Raw genomic sequence first — 6,386 nt, 5'->3', positions numbered from 1 at the left:
ACTCATTATTACACTAAACAAAAAATAAAGGCAACAATTTCAAAGGTTTTACTGAGTTACAGTTCATATAAGGAAACAAGTCAATTGAAATACATTCATTAGGCCCTCATCTATGGGTTTGACATGACTGGGAATACAGATATGCATCTGTTGGTCACAGATACCTTAAAAAAAAGGTAGAGGCGTGGATCAGAAAACCAGTCCGTATCTGGTGTGACCACCATTCGCCTCATGCAGCGCAACATATCTCCTTTGTGTAGAGTTGATCGGGCTGTTTATTGTGGCCTGTGGGATGTTGTCCCACTCCTCTTCACTGGTTGTGCAAAGTTGCTGGATATTGGTGGAAACTGGAACACGTTGTCATACGTGTCGATCCAGAGCATCCCAAACATGCTCAACGGGTGACATGTCTGGCAAGTATGCAGGCCATGGAAGAACTGGGACATTTTCAGCTTCTAGGAATCGTGTACAGATCCTTGCGACATGAGGCTGTGCATTATCATGCTGAAACACATTATCATGCTGAAACACATTATCATGCTGAAACACGGGGTGATGGCGGCAGACGAATGGCGCCATTCGTCTGGTATCTCTGTGCATGTAAATTGCCATTGATAAAATGCAATTGTGTTCATTGTCCGTAGCTTATGCATTCCCATACCATAACCCAACCGCCACCATGGGGCACTCTATACATAACAGCAAACCGCTCGCCCACACAATGCCATACACGTGGTCTGCAGTTGTGAGGCTGGTTGGACTGGGGAGCCAAGTTTTTCCCCACAAAAGGGCTTTATTACAGACAGAAATACTCCTCAGTTTCATCAGCTGTCCAGGTGACTGGTCTCAGACGAACCTGCAGGTGAAGAAGCCAGATGTGGAGGTCCTGGGCTGGCTTGGTTACACATGGTCTGCGGTTGTGAGGCCGGTTGGACGTACCAAATTCTCTAAAACAACGTAGGAGGCAGCTTACGGTAGAGAAATTAACATTCAATTCTCTGGCAACAGCTCTGGTTGACATTTCTGCATTCAGCATGCTAATTGCACGCTCCCTCAAAACTTGAGACAACTGTGGCATTGTGTTGTGTGACAAAACTGAACACTTTAGAGTGGCCTTTATTGTCCCCAGTACAAGGTGCACCTGTGTAATGATCATGCTGTTTAATCAGCTTCTTGATATGCCACACCTGTCAGGTGGCTCGATTATCTTGACAAATGAGAAATGCTCAGTAACAGGGATGTAAATACATTAGTGCCCAAAATTTGAGCAGAATAAGCTTTTGTGCATATGGAACATTTCTTGGATCTTTTATTTTAGCTCATGAAACATGGAATCAACACTTTACATTACGTTGATATTTTTTGTTCAGTGTATATCTCTAGCAATGCTCAAAATGACAGTAGATGTCTTATTACCTAGAGCTGCTATTGAGTTACATGCCATTTGTTCTACTTTGTTGCCATTGTGCTCTGGGGTTACATTGTGCAACCTGAGACCGGGAGATGCAAGATAACACACCTGCAGACAATATTCACCTGTTGCATTTACATTTTTGTTCAGTGTAATTATTTACTCTGACCTTAAAGGGACATTTCAAAATTGCTCTACGTCATATTCATGGTAGATGCAAGATAACACACCTGCAGACAATATTAACTGGAATGACAAACCTGTTGACTCTGGTTCCTGCAACAATTTTTTTAAACTCGAACTTGTAATGGATAAGGTATCTGTTATGGTCTAGAAAGACATATCTAAATAGATGGTAAAGTAATTGTTATTTTGACAGGCTGGCTCGAGAGTAAAAAACAAGTGTTGATAAAAAAAAAGTCACCTTGTCAGAGAGTGATTTACACGGTTATCAAAACATCACGTACGCCTCCACGAAACACAGCCCTTTATTTTGAAGTGTTTCTAAACTCCTCTATGGGAAAAAAACGATTAGAACCATTTCCCTGTTTAACCGCTAGATTTAATGGGTATTGGCTCATACAGTGGTACTTTATAAGCTACCTTGAAAATCAGACATTTCCTCTTCAAGGCTATTTGGTCCTTGAACAGTCCTTGAAGTTATGGTAGCCCGATTTAGAAGTTATAATGCTCCAATATATGTCATTATTCTGTTATTTCATTTCTATTCCATTTTTATGAGAGATGTAACCGCTTTCGTTTGTTTTCCTGCCTTTTCAATTGACAGGGGTTGCGCTGATTTGTTGCGATAAAACCAATGGTTTTCCATTCAAAATATTTAGATGCACTATTGTAAAGTGGCGTTCCATTACAAAGGGAACCCGTTTTTTCCTCGATTTCATGTTTTAAAACATGATACAATAACTCCCTGAAATAACTCTTCATCTCAAATGGCGAGGACTGACTAGCTGCAGTACCACATTGACAGACTTTATTAGGGAGTTAACACTATTTATAATAAGGGTTAAATGGAGGAAATCAGACCTCTGAAATTCAAATGGATGGCTCTGTAATCTAACCCCCAACCCAAATAAGTGACCCTCCCCTATAACCAAACCAATAATGAAAACAAAGTGGATAGCTGAGAACACTACTGTCTACCCTTTAGACAGAACCTTATATATGCAGTTTTATAAATGGTTCTTCATCCTGTCAGCATTTACATGGCAACGCAGCAATTTCGATATTGCACAGGGCTGTGGGCCAGAAGGTTGTGGTTTCACAGACCACCGTGGACTATCATCGTGTTTGAAGGTCAGAGAAAAAAAAATTGCCTTTCATAAACTTTTCATGCCATGCTACAATTTTACATATTAGTGGAATCTTTAATAGCACACACATTACCGGAATTACAGGCTAAGCATGGACAGAGAGATGGGCCTATGTGTTCATCTTATCATATTTCTCCAATGCCAAATCAGTTTGTCTTGTTCGTAATGAAACTGACACTGTTTGCAAATAATTAAAATCAGAGACCTCATTAGGAATCTGAGCATGGCACTTTCAAAAGTTAGGCCTACCTTTCCACCCCAGACAGAGTAGGCCTACCTTTCCACCCCAGACAGAGTAGGCCTACCTTTCCACCCCAGACAGAATAGGCCTACAGACACAGGAAACTTTACACTTTAACTGCTGGCTACTCTTCTAATCTTCTTCACAAGTATTTCCCTAAAAGCTGTCTGTGTATAAACATCTTGTATTGTACATAAAGTGAACATCTTAAGGATTAGCCCCTTTTTTTCAATTTGCCGCCTAAAACGACATACCCAAATCTAACTGCCTGTAGCTCTGGCCCTGAAGCAAGGTATGCATATTCTTGGTACCATTTCAAAAGAAACATTTTGCAGTTTATGGAAATGTGAAATGAATATTGTAGAATATAACATAATAGATCTGGTAAAAGATCATTTAAAAAAAATAAAAACTTTATTTTGTATTTTTTTGTACCATCATCTTTGAAATGCAAGAGAAAAAACATAAGGTAATATTCCAGCCCAGGTGCAATTTATATTTTGGCCACTAGATGGCATCAGTGTATGTGCAAAGTTTTAGACTGTTCAAAATGTTGTATCAAGACTGCCCAAATGTGCCTCATTTATTCATAATTTTTCATGGTCAAAATTGTGCACTCTCTTCAAACAATAGCATGGTATTATTTCACTGTAATAGCTACTGTAAATTGAACAGTGCAGTTAGATTTACAAGAATTTAAGCTTTCTGCCAATAGCCAATATGCTTGTGTCCTGGGAAATGTTCTTCCTACTTACAACCTCATGCTAATCACATTAGCCTACGTTAGCTCAACGGATAGTGACAGAATTGCATTACTTCCCCAAGCAAAGTAAATGTTTTGTCTCCTCAGTTATATAAGGTTGTAGCTCAGCCTCTGAATTGTCGAAGAAACAAAACAATTATATCCCCATATGCTTCGGAGGCACGTCTTTCTCGGGTATGTTATAGCTTGTTTCTAGCATAAAGCATCGCTGAACAAAGCTAAGGGGGTAGTGTCTATGCTTTTTCACATTTTCTTTAATAAAAGGTAGGCCTATGGCATACTCTCAATTCGAGTTTTGGTTTTCACTTAACAGCCCTTCACTGACAAGGCAACCAACCAACATGAAGGTAGTCTATTTAAAGAGTGCACAGTGGGTGGAGGAATTGACTGACAAATCTGTGGATATAGCAGCCAATAGCCTAGTTTTGTCTGTTAAACAGGTAGTCCTACCTCTTATATAGGAAGAAATAGGCTCCAACACAAAGGCCTCTTGGTGGTTGAAATGAATTTATTTCCAATTATGCCTTCTCGAATTTGCCTAGGCTCGTCTGCCTAGGCTATACTGTAATGAAATTATGCGCGCATCATTGGCTTTCCTGTCAGATCTTGGTCACGTTTTGAACCAAATAATTGATTAAAACACTGTTTTTCATTGATGGTCAACAGTAGCCTCAGTAGCATGGTGTAGCACCGTGGTGTAGCACCGTGGTGTAGCCGGAGGACATATAGCTTCTGTCCTTCTCTGGGTACATTGACTTCAATACAAAACCTGCAGAGATCATCCGTTCACCTACTCTGCATCTCACAAAGACAGCGGTTGGAACCAAACATTTCTAATTTGGACTCATCAGACCAAAGGACAGATTTCCACCGGTCTAATGACCATGAATGCCTGATCCATGCAGTCTCATCTGAACAGTTGATGTTGAGATGTGTCTGTTACTTGAACTCTTTGAAGCATTTATTTGGGCTGCAATTTCTGAGACTGTTAATACGTCTAATGAACTTATCCTCTGCAGCAGAGGCAACTCCGGGTCTTCCTTTCCTGTGGCCTTCCTCACGAGAGCTAGTTTCATCATATCGCTTGATGGGTTTTGTGACTGCACTTGAAGAAACTTTCAAAGTTCTTGACATTTTCCGGATTGACTGACCTTCATGTCTTAAAGAAATGATGTACTGTTTCTCTGCTTATTTGAGCGGTTCTTGCCATAATATGTACTTGGTCTTTTACAAAATAGTGCCATCTTCTGTATACCACCCCGACCTTGTCACAGCGCAACTGATTGGCTCAAACGCATTAAGGAGGAAATAAATTACACAAACGTATCTTTAACAAGGCCCACCTGTTAATTGAAATGCATTCCAGGTGATGACCTCATGAAGCTGGTTGAGAGAATGCCAAGAGTGTGCAAAGCTGTCAAGGCCAAAAGGTGGCTGGCTACTTTAAAGAATCTCAAATATATTTTGATTTGTGTAACACTTATCTATCATCGTCATAAGGGTTAGGCTTCAGGCTTAGGCTATATTACTTATCAACAGCAGCAGGCTTAGCTATTATTTTCCTAAAAATAGCTAACATATAACATTTCACAGATAAACAGACACCTAATGAGATACCTAGCTATTTAGTTATCGAGCTAATTATAGCTATTGGGATCATAGCTAGCTACATTTTACTGGTAAAATAGAGCAATCCTACAGCAGCATTCTCTGGCTGGCTAGCTACATATCGAATCACTAGCCAGTTCGTTTTAGCCCAATGACAAATGCTCTTCAATTTTATGTTGTACAGCTTTCAAAGAAAACATTAACATAAAGACAAGAGAAGATCTAAATCAAGCAGGCTCGCTAGCTAACTACCTTGTCTCATTTTGGCTAATTGTCTATTTGGCTTGTTATCAAAAGTTAATTTCACAGACTCAATACTTCAAACCAATTTCTGTGTTCTATTCATATGCGGTTCTAATAACCAATTTCTATGTTCTTGCAAGTGGCTGACTGTACAAATCACACCTATCAGGAGCTGCAATTTGGCAGGACGCCCAGATGTTGTTTTGAGAACAAACGACCGTGTTTTGAGAACAATCAAAAGATCTCAGTTTCAAGGTCTCAGCTTAGAAAGGAGAAGCCGTGAGGTGATGGTCTGTCACATGTTATGAAACAACATGGTAATGATACATTAATTATGCTAAATCATGCAAATACAACTTCTGTGTATAACCGTATATAAGACAACTGCTGGGACTGTCCCAGGGGAGCTTCTGACAGACGTGTACTATGGTGCATTGAGTTGGTTGGAACCTTTCCAGAAACGCTGACAATAAACAATGATTCATTTAAGATTGACTTTGAGTGTCCCCGTGTAAGAATTTTCCACAACATTAAGGGTGGCCGGGTAGGCTAGTGGTTAGAGCATTGGACTAGTAACCAGAAAGGTTGGAAGTTCAAATCCCAAATATGTCGTTCTGCCCCTGAACAGGTAGTTAATCCACTGTTCCTAGGCTGCCATTGAAAATAAGAATTTGTTCTTAACTGACATGCCTAGTAAAATGACAATTCCCAACATTTCAGGGCCAGTAGAGGTGAGGTGGCACCGTTCACTTTCAGTCCCTTCACCAAAACTCACAATTTGCTTAATCC

Source organism: Oncorhynchus keta, chromosome 11, assembly GCF_023373465.1.
Source record: "Oncorhynchus keta strain PuntledgeMale-10-30-2019 chromosome 11, Oket_V2, whole genome shotgun sequence".
Lineage (NCBI taxonomy): Eukaryota > Metazoa > Chordata > Actinopteri > Salmoniformes > Salmonidae > Oncorhynchus > Oncorhynchus keta.
This window is presented reverse-complemented; position numbering follows the sequence as displayed.